The 13,719-nt window shown below is 41.0% G+C and overlaps 2 protein-coding genes across 3 annotated transcripts in view; both read right to left on the reverse strand.

Annotated features, from left to right (window-relative positions):
- Positions 1–13,544, reverse strand: part of LOC135706547 (uncharacterized) — a 57,583-nt gene extending 44,039 nt beyond the window's left edge. For both annotated transcript variants that reach the window (XM_065228188.1, XM_065228187.1), the window contains exon 1: positions 13,222–13,544. The gene's annotated coding sequence lies outside the window, so the exon portion shown is untranslated. The remainder of the gene's footprint in view (positions 1–13,221) is intronic.
- The window catches only part of LOC135706637 (uncharacterized protein K02A2.6-like), a 29,513-nt gene that overhangs the window by 10,768 nt on the left and 5,026 nt on the right, over positions 1–13,719 (reverse strand). The window lies entirely within an intron of this gene.

The following is a 13,719-nucleotide window of genomic DNA, read 5'->3' on the forward strand; positions in this document are numbered from 1 at the left end:
TTCCGTGCTACAATGGGTGGTAGACCACTATCATGCCTCATCATCAAACATCATTTTTGTTTTAGCGAACCAGTTGGAGCAGGGAGAGTTTGGATCGTAAAATCCTACTTCTGGTCCTAGTTATTTATGAATGTGAGCTGGCTGTTCAGTGGGTTTCCCGGGAAAATTTGGACAATTTAGGTGTTAGAACCAAGATTGTAAACATGTGTCACTGACAGATGGCATGTCTCAGATTTCTGTGATAGCCGTGCAGACTCTTGTATGGTTTAAAGTGCCGTTGTTGCCCAGACTCGCAAGCAGATTCAAAATTGACCTTCCTCACCTGCCAGTCTGAACCGCCAAAACACAAGACCAAGGGTAGTTGGACGTCATTTTGGCTGAGAATTACCACAAGCTGTATGAGTATGAAATGAAGCGAAACTTCCAGCAGTTCGTTGGGTTTGTGGACTCAAAATTCAACTGATTTCCAGTGCTGGTCAGATCATGCCGCGTTTTGAGGAACATTTATCGCTGAAGCTGGGCTACGATGGACTGCAGGGAAGGAGTTCGTTTACAATCCTGCCCCGCAAAATGGATTCGATGTTTCACTCAAAACATACAATTCGAAATAGACACACAAAATCCCAGACGACATCAGGAAAACAACCGAATGAAATTTATCTATTTATCTATTCAGGTATCTTAGATATTAGTAAGAACTTTCTGAGTATATTCCGATAAATACAAAGTTAAGAGTGCAATGCCCTTAGCAACCACCATTCGAAAGGTTTCGCCTATCTGAACAAGTCACCAATTTCCTTGCCAATTTCCCAAATAGTAAGAAATTCAAGATATTTCACATAAACATTAGCACTGCGTAGTGGCAGCATTTTGAACTTATTCATTCATCATTTGGAAGGTTTTGGCTACCTGAACAGCTTTGCCAAAGATAGCAATTTCCCAGCAAGTGACGATCTCGAGACAATGCACACTAGAGCAACAGTAGCAGAATTCAAAACTAATCTGACTACCATTCGAAAGGGTTTGGCTATTTGAATAACTTAACAGAAGTCAACAGCTTCCCACATAGTCAGGATGTTGAGAATCAGCACTAATGGAAATTTCACAAGCACACTAGCGCCAACATAATTACACAGTTGCAGAATAAAACTGAACTAGTCTACTCATAATTCGATTGCTTTTGAATATGTGCACAACTTTTCCCTAGACAGAAATATCCCAGCTAGTCAGAAACTCGAGATATAGCCTTGGATAAAGCACACTTTGAAGTTTCACATGCACATTAGCGTCGCGTAGTAGCAAAATTTTGAACTACTCACCAATCGATAAGTTATGGGTATTTGTATTTTTTTTTGAAAAGCTGCAAAGCTGGTGAGGATCTCGAGATATAGCATATACTGGAAGTTCACATGCACACTAGCACCGCATGGTGAGATATCTCTGAACTAATCTGACCATAATTCAAAAGGTTTTGATTATCTGAACATTTTGCCGCAAACAGCAACTTTATTTTATTTGTTTATTTGTTTGATACAATTTCATCTGACTTTAAGTCTTAATGAAATATATTATTGGGAAAAGCCTTCAAGATTTGGCGAAAAAAACCCATATCTTATAACGGACGGAGTTCTGGCAACACTGGACTCAGCCAAGCCGGCTTGTACATAGCCTTATCAAAAAAAAATAGTTAATTCGAGGAATTTTGCATCTTTAAATTCAACCGCTAGTTGCAAAGGATTGTTTCGGACAGGCAGCTGGGGTCCCAACGTTATCTCCGAGGATCGAGGTTTGTCAGGATCCACCAGGTCAGGTACTTATATCGGAATCGTACTGTGGTCATCGGCATCTATTCATACAACGAACAACAAAAGCCATCGCAACGTTTCAACGTCAACCGGTTGGTCTCTGCATATACGTCTGTCAAACGGATCGTGTCAAACTACAGTGAGATCAGATTTATAGTTGGTGCTATCGTTCCCAGAAGCTCCTTGTGTTGGTAGATTATATGTTGTGGTCTGTCGATGGTATCGATTACCCAGGCACTTATAGACGAAATGTCCAATCTAGATGAAGAATATGTCTGCTCTATTTGTGAAAAAAGTGAGAATGACCTGTCACGGATGATCGAGTGCCTTTATTGCAATAAAAGCTGCCACTTTCGCTGCAAGAAGATTTACGGAAACGCGATTTCTAAGGCAAGGAAAAAACCCTTTTTCTGCTCTGTTGAATGCATTGATATGCACAGCCGCTCATGTCAGCCAAAACAATCCAATGATCTCGATGTTATTACCGAGTTGCGGTCGCTCAACCAGTCGATTCAGGAAATCAAGCAGGAGTCGTTGCAGTCTCGAGCTGCTTTTGAAGAAACTAGGGTTCAAATGGCTGCGTCGATGGCTACTCTGGTGGAAACAAACAAGCATATTGAGAAGTCTCAGGCTTTTCTGGCAAATCAGTTTGACACCTTACAGGCTGGTTTCAACATGTTCAAAGAGGAGCTATGTGGCGTGAAGAGACATAACTCTAAGTTGTCTAAAGAAGTACAGGAGTGTCAAAACAGAAATCAACAACTTGTCTCCACTGTGTACGACCTAGAGCTCGACCTCGATAGAGTGAATCGTTTGCTGTTGGCGAAAAATGCAGTTATGTTGGGGGTTCCTGCGTTGAAAAATGAAAACACCAAGGAAGTGGTACGTTGTGTGATGAACGCCGTTGGAGCTTCGTATAGTGCTGCTTGTATCGTGGATGCTAGACGTATTCATAGCAGGAATGATCGCGGTAATACAGCGCCAATCATCATACGGTTTGTCGACGAAAACACCAAGGAGGTTTTTTTTTCGAGAAGAAGCGAGCTCATGGAGTCCTGCTGGCGTCTGCTGTTTGTGAAGCTTTCATCGGCTCAACGAATCGGATCACTGTACGTGACGAAATAACATCCTTCGGGAAAGATCTTCTTCAAAAAACAAAAGATTTGCAGAACTCGTTAGACCTCAAATACGTGTGGATGGGAAGAGATGTCAAAATACTGGTGAAACGTCACGACGGCGCAAAAGTGGAGAAAATTTCATCGCAGAAGGATCTCGAATCACTATCGAAAGCATCTCAGAAGCGGGCACTCAACTCATCCGGAAACAACTCAACCCCGTCACCACAAGGACCATCACCAAAATGGTTCTTGGCTTAAATATAGCCTTAAATCAGTCGTAAACGTTTAAATTCCAAATTCGATAATAAGAACTAAGTGGAGGCGAACCAGCCTAAGGCTGAAAGCCTCCTAAATAAAGCTAAATAATAATAATAATAATAAGAACTATTATTTCAATACGGTTACTGATCTAATTTAAAAACTTACCAATACAATCGGACCGTGTTTCGATTAGAGTCCTACAATTCAATAATAGAGGCGTGAATTCGCTTGAGAAATTTGATAATATTAAAGAATTTTTGGCAGTTTATTCTGGAGAAATTGACATTGTGGTAATTGGAGAGACTTGGGTGAAAGATGATGATATACGATGAAATTTTGAATGAACACATTTGTGGGTTCCACCACATTCACCTTCGCCTTGCTATGTACGGTTCACGCTTCGATGTGCATGCCATGTACAGACCACCTTCATTCGACGTAGCACAGTATCTTTCAACTTTGGAGACGGTTTTATCAGATGCAAGAAGCGGATCATCTTGTATTGTGGTTGGTGATGTCAATCTACCTGTTAATCAGCCGAACAACAGAGCAGTTGAGGAATATCTAAGTGCACTGCGTTTTTTTTTCCTTTGGTTTGTTTTTTCCGTCGATCTTGTTTTCCGTGCTGAGCATCAATGCTACCGACGTGCCAGGAAGGCAGCTCCCACACCTGGACCCTACCTATCGACCTATCAACTCATGAACCGGGGACCAACGGCTTTACTTCCCATCCGAAGGAAGGCGTGATCAGAGATGTTATGCCTCAGAACATCCCGGCGGCGCCGACTGGAATTGAACCCAGGCCTGCTGGGGTGAGAGGATATCACGCTTACCACTACACCACCGGCACCGTTAACTGCACTGCGTTGTTATAACTTCAAAGTAACGAATACATTTCCAACAAGACCGATCAGTAGCAATGTTCTAGATCATGTGGTTTGTTCTGAATCTCTGCTGAACAACATAGTCAATGAAACATTTTTTTTTTTTTCCGATATTAGTGACCATTGTTTCGTGCTTTCCACGTTCCAGAATCCCAAAATTGTGAACAAGCGTGTTTTGTAGAAAACTATAGTAAACCACGCAAAGTTACACGAAGATTTTGTTGACGCCACCAGATCTCTTCCAACTGGATCCGCAGAAGCAAAACTGCAGTATATCATTAACCTGTATCAGGAATTAAAAGAAAATTGCTCAAGGAAAATAACGGTGCAAGCAAAGATAAAAGGGTCGTGTCCATGGATGACCTTCGATCTGTGGAAAATGATTCAAATAAAAGATAAAATTCTATCCAGAAGCAGGAGACACCCTCTCGATACTTCCCTCCAGGAACAACTTGCCCATGTATCGAAAATGCTTCAGCGAACAAAAGAACAAGCCAAGAGATCATACTAAAGGGTGTCCACGATGAAATTGCCACACACAAAATTGATTCGCAAAATTCGAGTTTTCATCCGATTGCCATCAAATTTTCAGGGATTGAGAAATAACTATTAAACTTCATTTTACCATTTTACTTGTATTTTATTTACAGTCCATACGCAAATGCCCGCACCTTGGCCTTAACCCCGGCCATAAGATTCTGCACAACCTGTGAATCAACCATTTTTTGCATGTAAACCCATACTTTCTTCAGTTCCTCGACTGTCTTCACTACCTTAGGTCGTTTAAGAAGGTGCTGCTTCATAATCGCCCAGTGCTTCTCGATGGGGCGGAGCTCCGGACTGTTGGGAGGGTTGAACATTTTCGGCACGAAATTGACCTTATTGTCCGCATACCACTTCAGCACGTCCTTGGAGTAGTGGCATGAGGCCAAATCCGGCCAGAAGATTGTTGGGACGTTGTGGGCCTTCAGGAGAGGAAGCAGCCGCTTCTGGAGGCACTCTTTTATGTACACCTGTCCGTTCATCGTGTCCTGGGTCACGAAAGGTGCACTCCGCTTCCCTCACGTGCAGATGGCTTGCCAAACCAGGAATTTCTTCGCAAATTTGGACATCTTCTGAGTGCGGACATGCTCCGGAACGCTGAACTTATCCTTGGCCGTGAAAAACAGGTTGCCGGGGATCTGTTTGAAGTCGGCCTTCACATATGTTTCGTCGTCCATGAGGCAGCATTAAACTTTCGTCAGCATGTTGAGGTACAACTTCCTGGCACGGGTTTTGGCGGACTTGTTCTGCTTCTCGTCGCGATTAGGGGCCTTTTGTACCTTGAACGTTCGAAGCCCAGCCTTAGTTTTGGCCTTCTGGACAAAACTTCGGCTTAGGTGCAGCTTCTTAGCCACATCCCTAACGGAGGCGTTCGGATTTCGGTTGAAGGCCCCAACTACGCGGTTGTGATTTTTGGTGTTGTACGGAATACTTTTTCCTTCACTTCTGGGCTTCCGATCGGTGGTCAACCGTTCCTCGAACCGCTTAATCACTCGCGACACCGTGGAATTCGCGATTCCCAACGTTTTAGCGATGGAACGATGCGAGAGATCCTTGTTCTCGTGATGAATGCGAAAGATTTTATCACGCACGAGCTGTTCTTTCGACTCCATTTCCGCGAGTTTTGATCACAGGACTTTAAAACTTGCAGGATGTAAATAATGCACTTTGAACTAAATCCACCCAAATTTTCATTAAATTCTACCCAACGGTTAAAAAGTTAGAGCAATTTCATAGTGTGGCAATTTCATCGTGGACACCCTTTACAGATCATCCAAAAAACATGTGGAAATCCTGGATCAAGTGCTAGGTCGCACATTTGATGAGCAGCAACAAATTGAACTCGAGTATTGCGGTCGTAGCGTTAACGATCCCGAAGATGTAGCTGAAATATTCAACGAGTTCTTCAGTGGAATCGGACCCCAGCTCGCCTCCAGCATCACAAGTCGTCGAGATATCACCAACTTTTTAATTTTGAGACCCATCAGGAACTCCTTTTTCATGAGACCCATAACAAAACAGGAAGTAATTGTGGAAATTAGAGAACTTGACAGCTCCAAGAGTTGTGGACCGGATGGTATTCCAGCAGCATTCTTGAAAACCCACTACGATTTTTTTGCCGAATTATTAACGGATTTCTTCAACGAAATCATTGACACCGGACTTTATCCGGACTTCCTGAAAATTGCCGAGTGATACCAATCCGAAAATCTGGGTCAAAAAAGGATCCAAACAACTACAGGCCAATATCTGTTCTTTCGGTTTTCAACAAAGTACTAGAACGGCTCATCATTCGTAGACTGACCAAATTTCTTGAGGTCACCGATGCTCTTTATCATTACCAGTATGGATTCCGCGTTGGTTCAAATACTCTAACTGCAACAAGTGAGCTAGTCGACGACATTTACGACGCGATGGATAAGCGTAAAGTAGTAGGAGTTCTATTTCTTGACCTTATGAAAGCGTTTGACACAATTGACCACGCTGTAATGCTGCAAAAACTCGATAATCACGGCATCAGGGGAACTGCAAACAGATTGATACAAAGTTATTTATCTGGGAGAAAACAGTCTGTTTCTGTACAGAAAACTACCAGTACATATAGACATATGTCAGCCGGAGTACCGCAGGGTAGCAATCTTGGCCCGCTTTTATTTCTGCTCTACATAAATGATTTGCCGAACCTACGTTTGCACGGAAAACCACGTCTGTTTGCCGATGACACCAATCAAATTGTGGATATCATGAAACAGGATTTGGAGAAACTTGAGGACTTCTTCTCCGAAAAGTTGCTATCGCTGAACCTCGCCAAGACCAAATATATAATATTCCATTCGCCTCGCCTAACTGTTTCAAGAAGTCACGAACTTGTCGTGAACTCGACGAAGATCGACAAAGTGGATAGTTTCAAGTACCTGGGACTAACACTTGACTCTACACTATCTTGGAGTGGCCATATCAACACGCTACAGAAGGCCATCACTACTACATGTGGATTGCTGTGGAAAGTGTCCAAGTTTCTGCTTTCAAATCAACTTTTACTGCTTTACCACGCCTTCGTGCAATCGAGAATTTGCTACCTAGTGTCAATATGGGGTGCTGCTAGTAAAACCAAACTTAAAACAATCCAGACGACTCAAAATAGATGTCTGAAAGTTATCTACAAGAAACCGTGGCTGTATCCAACAGTAGACTTGTACACTGAAGCAGCTTTCTCAATATTACCTGTTGCGGCCTTGCGTGACTTACAAACCTTGGTACAAATCGAGAATCTCCTACACAATCCGTCAGCTCTTCACAACCAGTCTTTTCCACGTACGTCCCACCGCTATGAAACAAGAAATCCCCCAGCACTTATCATTAAAGGGTGATACGGTCAAAATTTGGTCAATATCAACTTGACGTATTTCTTTCAATTTTGCATTTAAAAAACCTGAACACCCCTCATTTTGAAGGTGTGTGTGTGTAGAATGTTGCTCCTATTTTGATTTTGGAATTCACTCTTCAGTTGTCAAAATGCCGTCTAAGCAAGAAGAGCAGCGTATCAAAATTTTGCTCGCGCATCGCGAAAATCCGAGCTACTCGCACGCAAAGTTGGCAAAATCGCTAAAAGTTGCCAAATCAACCGTTACAAATGTAATTAAAGTGTTTGGGGAACGTTTGTCGACAGCCAGGAAGTCTGGATCGGGGGGAAATCGAAAACCGGAAGCCGCTGAGACGACAAAGAGAGTTGCCGGTAGTTTCAAGCGAAACCCTAACCTCTCTCTCCGAGATGCCGCAAATAAGCTGGGTGTATCGTCTACAACCGTGCATCGAGCCAAAAAACGAGCCGGACTATCGACTTACAAGAAGGTAGTGACTCCAAATCGCGATGATAAACAAAATACGACGGCCAAAGCGCGATCCCGGAGGCTGTACACGACGATGCTGACGAAGTTTGACTGCGTGGTAATGGACGACGAAACCTACGTCAAAGCCGACTACAAGCAGCTTCCGGGACAGGAGTTTTATACGGCAAAAGGAAGGGGAAAGGTAGCAGATGTTTTCAAGCACATGAAACTGTCAAAGTTCGCAAAGAAATATCTGGTTTGGCAAGCCATCTGTACCTGTGGCTTGAAAAGCAGCATTTTCATAGCTTCCGGGACTGTCAACCAAGAAATTTACGTGAAAGAGTGTTTGAATAAACGTCTGCTGCCTTTCCTGAAGAAACACGGTTGTTCCGTACTGTTTTGGCCGGATTTGGCATCTTGCCATTACGGTAAAAAGGCCATGGAGTGGTACGCCGCCAACAACGTGCAGGTGATTCCCAAGGACAAGAACCCTCCCAACACGCCAGAGCTCCGCCCAATTGAGAAATACTGGGCTATTGTCAAGCGGAACCTAAAGAAGACCAAAAAAACTGCTAAGGGCGAGCAGCAATTCAAGGCAAACTGGCTTTCTGCGGCGAAGAAGGTGGACAAGGTGACTGTACAAAATCTGATGGCAGGGGTCAAGCGTAAGGCCCGGCAATTCGGATTTGGAAAGGCGGAAGCCTAACTGAATATTTTTCCTGAATTTTATACTAATTGAACTTGAAAAAGAAATTTAATTTGGTTTTTTAAATAAACGATTTCACCGATTTACACGCGTTTTCCCTTGACCAAATTTTGACCGTATCACCCTTTAGTCGTCCAAACACCGAGTACGGAAAGATGTCTTACAGTTACTATGGTAGAACAAAATACAACACGCTACCTATATCTCTACGATCGGAACGAAATCCACAGCGATACAAGCATCATGTGACTTTATGGATTAAAAATCATATTGCAAACTACATAATTTAGACCGATGTGTACCAGTGTAATGTCGTTCACTGCTGCTTTATGCTCTCTTCATAGAGATCACTCTCACTGGGAGCTTCTACTACAAACTACCGTTACGCTGTTTACTAATGCCATGAAAATCATTTTCTTTTCTTCCGCCTCGTACCACCTAGCAACACCGCCACCCATCGCACCTCCAACCATCAACGACCACCGCTGCCTCGACTAAAACAAAAACTGAAAATGTTGTGAAACAAAGCTTTTGTAATGTTAATTTTGAAAAGAAGAGTAGGTTTTGTGCCTGTTGGAGGAATTATCTCGAAAGAATAAAAGAATAAAAGAATAAAGAATAAATAATAAAGAAAAAAAAACGGACACATTACAATTAAGTAAGTTATAAAGGCACGTTGAACAAAATTAGTAAAATAAAAAGAACACAAGTAAAGTATTGTCAATAGGTTCAAACAACTGAGGATTGCAACGATTTTTGCCTGAAATTATTGATTAATTTGTTGGACATTTGTTCTAAAGTCTCAACATTCGAAATTTTTGGTAGTACTGTACCAGGGAGGCAACTTCAAAATCATCTTCAGAATCCTTTGAAGTGCTTTTTTCCTGGTAGCAACAACTAGACCATATTGGCACAGCATAAAACATAGCCGGTATAAAAACTTGTTTAAATATTAGAAGTTTAATCGTCAGGCAAAGTTTGGATTTCCTGTTTATAAGAGGATACAAACATATAATATATTTGTTACATTTGGCTTGAATGCCCTCAATGTGATCTTTAAAAGTTAATTTCAAGTACTAACCCACGATATTTCACTTGGTTTGACCAGGAAATTGGAACTTCGTTCATAGTGACTATTTATGTGACTACTACTAGGTTTCAAAAAGGTAGCTCTGGGCTTATGTGGAAATATTATAAGTTGAGTTTTGGAAGCGTTGGGAGAAATCTTCCATTTTTGTAAATAAGAAAAGAAAATATCTAAACTTTTCTGCAGTCTGCTGCAAATAACACGAAGATTTCTTCCTTTAGCGGAAATGCCTGTGTCATCAGCGAACAAAGATTTGTGGCAACTCTGAGGCAAATCAGGGAGGTCCGAAGTGAAAATGTTATATCAATATAGACCCAAGAATGCTACCCTGAGGAACTCCTGCTCTTACAGGTAGTCGTTCAGATTTGGAATTTTGATAATTTACCTGCAGAGTTCTGTCAGTTAAATAATTTTGAACTAATTTCATAATATGGAGTGGAAAATTAAACTTTTCAATAGCATAATTAATTTTATCTTTGGTTTGCAAAAGAATGTTTGGATCGAAGTTATATTCCATAAACGTTTGATTTTGCTCCCAATCAGCTGTATGGCAATTGAAAGTAGAGCTGTTGAGAAATTATTCCTTGGGATATTTCAAAAGTTACTGGAAGGTGATCAGAACCGAAGTCAGCATGGTTAACCAATTGGCTACAAAGTTGACATGAATCAGTTAAGACCAAATCAATAGTTGAGGAATTTCTTGCAGAAGAAAAGCATGTTCGGAGCTTAAAAAGTGTAATAACCTGTAGAACAATAATCAAACAGAATATTACCATTGGAATTGCTTTGAGCATTATTCCATGAGCGGTGATTTGCATCAAAAACTTTAGTTTCAAATGAAGAAAGAATTCTATGTTTGATTCGTCTATGAACAATGATGGCAACGCCACCACAGGCTCCGTCTATAAATGAAATAATTTGCGTCCCTCTTAACCTTATGGTCAGGTTTAAGGAACGTTTCATTTACAACGGCAGTAGGCACGTTATGAACTCTCAAAAAGTTAAATAGCTCGTCTTCATTATATTTAAGAGATCGAGCATTCCAATTTAAAAGATTTAATGATTTAAAATCCATTACTGAATTTCAAAGTCATGACAATATTATTAGCAAATTTTACTCTAGTTTGAATAGCATCAAACATGGAGTTACACACTAAGATTTTGTTTTCGTGTTCAGTAAATTTTACCGAAATCAGAACAGCTGAACGTTCGGTAAATCTTTTACCTTCATTTTAAAGTCCATTGAATTAAATAATAGTTTCAAAACATGTTCAACCTTGTTTAACCGATCAAATCTTTTCATTTAGAGTAGATTTAGTTTCAAAGTAACTGAAAAGCAATTGAATTAAATTGCATAAATTTTACCGAAAACTTCAGCTGTTCAGATTTCGGTAAAAATTACCTATTTAAGTCGGCGATAATTTCTAAGTGTGTAGATTCAAAGGAATTTTTATCATTTTTGAAACAACACAACCTAATGTAGCACACCATGGATGAGATGAATGGGACAATTCATGGTCAAGGTTTGAAGTTTTCACTGCTTAACGGGGTACGCGGGCACAACACAAAAATACATCAATGGACCAATCCTGATGAATGTGGGCGTCTTAGTGGAATACCTGCATAATGAGAGAGAGAGAAAGATTAGTAATTTCCATTTAATTCCACTACCTTATTTGCTTATCCTTGACAGATACGCGTATTTCGTCTACAATGTGCAGACTTCTTCAGAGTCTTGTACTAATACTCAGTAGTATTAGTACAATACACTGAAGAAGTCTGCACATTGTAGACGAAATACGCGTATCTGTAAAGGATAAGCAAATAAGGCAGTGGAATTAAATGGAAATTTCTTATCCTTCTCTCTCTCATTATATCAATGGACCAACCTTAGAAAGCACACAATTATCAACTGGCTTGCTCAGTCTTCTTTCAGACTCAACATAAACGCCACCATGGTTATTTTTTTTACTTTTCACCATATTCGAGTTCTGTATCCTTAATGACACCCAAAACACTGAACATAGTGATATTGAAAGTGAATAATGAACGAGAATAGTGAAAGTGAATAGTAAAAATGAATAGTGAAAGTGATACAATAGTAGTAGAATTTAATGGAAAAACAACGTAATAAGGTATACAATTATTCTACTAAAACGCTTATCAATCAAATTAGAATATGTATACATGTGTTTAATGAATAATTCACTAAAAACATTTACATCACATTGTCATCTCAAAATATGTCTACCAACACGCAGTGTGATGTGTTCCATAGAACAGAACGGTTTAGAACAGATGATGCCTATCAGTTTGGTCTTCATGAGCTTTTCCTTTCCTTTTGTATGTTTAAGCTTGCTCTCAACGACACCTCCTGAACGGTATGCTTCAGGAATCCCCAGTAATCAGCAATCAGGAATCCCCAAAATTGTATACAACAATCAACTTTTAACAAGGATTTTAACGACAAATCCCGCATATAAAAGAAACTTAATTTGAATGCAAATAATACTCTAACGTTCCACTGTGAACAGGATTTCTAATCAGGGCTGACATTGTCTGCAATCAGACTACAATTTTCGTACAGATTATACCGAGCACACAATCAAGCCATCCTCTACAAAGAGACATTCATTGGCAGTCCCATCCAACTCTTGCCAAAGAATGGTTGCACAACCAGGAAAACCTCAAGCCAATGTGTCTAAAACAGCGTACCTACACATTATCTCCGACATTCTTTCCCAAATTGGCGTCGCTTGTTTCCCGTTCTCTTGTCTTGCAAATGATTCGCCGCCCGTTCATGTTGGACGACGAAGACAACAGGAAGCTGTGCGAGGGCTATATAGGTCATGGCTAAATTGTGCTTTTCCCTGTGGGTGAAAAACCCGAGCCGAAACAACCTGAATGCAACTGTAAGGTCGCTGGATACGTACATACTACTAATCCGGAGCCAGATATGATTATTGCCTAAAATCATAAGGGTGTGCATGAGCGAGGAGGGGGGGAGTTTGGAGAGGCAGTATCTCATTTGGGGAGAGTATCCTTTATACACAGTTTCCGGTATGTGCTGCACGGGATGTGTTATGAATAGTTTACATAATCTGCTAACTTTTCGTCCGTTGGTAAGTCATTGGAAATTATGACAATCCATCTGGGGTCGCGCACGGAAGTGGTTTTTCCAGCTTATGAATATTGGAGTGAGCATATTTCATGAACGGTTGTGGCTTTATCGTGCATTCCGGTGAAGCCGGTTATGAAATCAGACATAAATATTTGAGCACTTGTATTAAATATCTCACATTATATCGCAGAGTATGCAAGCAGTGCCCTGGATCAGGGAGTTGAAAGCAAAACGCTGAGCTTCGTTTCACTACACCAACATCGTCAAAATATCGATTAAAATTTCTGCGTGCAATTCTATCGAAAATAGATGCTTGAATGCATTCGATTGCAATAATTTTATATCACAGAAATAGCAAATTTCGTACCTGCAAAGGAATGTGATTGCGAAAAATGGGCGTAGAGCAATCCTTCACAGATCCACACTGATGATGAAATCCTATTTTATGAATGCACTGCTTCACATTACACTCGACCGAACACGTTCTTTTCGATGCACAATAATCTTAAGCAATCACACGATACCGAATTCCGTTCACTCTAACAGTTTATCCGCGAAAAATCTGCACCCTTAGCAGCACCGCACGACTACAGACGGCCATATTTAGGAAAATATGAACAATGTTTTGACGTGACCAACCCGCACGGAAGGAATGATATAACTCGTCACAGTTGTTTTCCAGGCAAGGATACAAGGCACCGATTGCTGCCGTTTGCTAACAAGGACGGCTGCTCGCCATAGGAACGGGATGGCAGCAAAATGTTTACGTCCTAGGGCGCAGGCTCTAAACCAGCCATAGTGGGGCTCGCAACGATGTGCAATGTTTTGGAATTTTTCGCAAGGACTTCGATGCGGAAATCATTCA

This window comes from Ochlerotatus camptorhynchus, unplaced genomic scaffold (genome assembly GCF_037179485.1).
Source record: "Ochlerotatus camptorhynchus isolate MF236.1 unplaced genomic scaffold, CSIRO-AGI_Acam_v1.1 ptg000284l, whole genome shotgun sequence".
NCBI lineage: Eukaryota > Metazoa > Arthropoda > Insecta > Diptera > Culicidae > Ochlerotatus > Ochlerotatus camptorhynchus.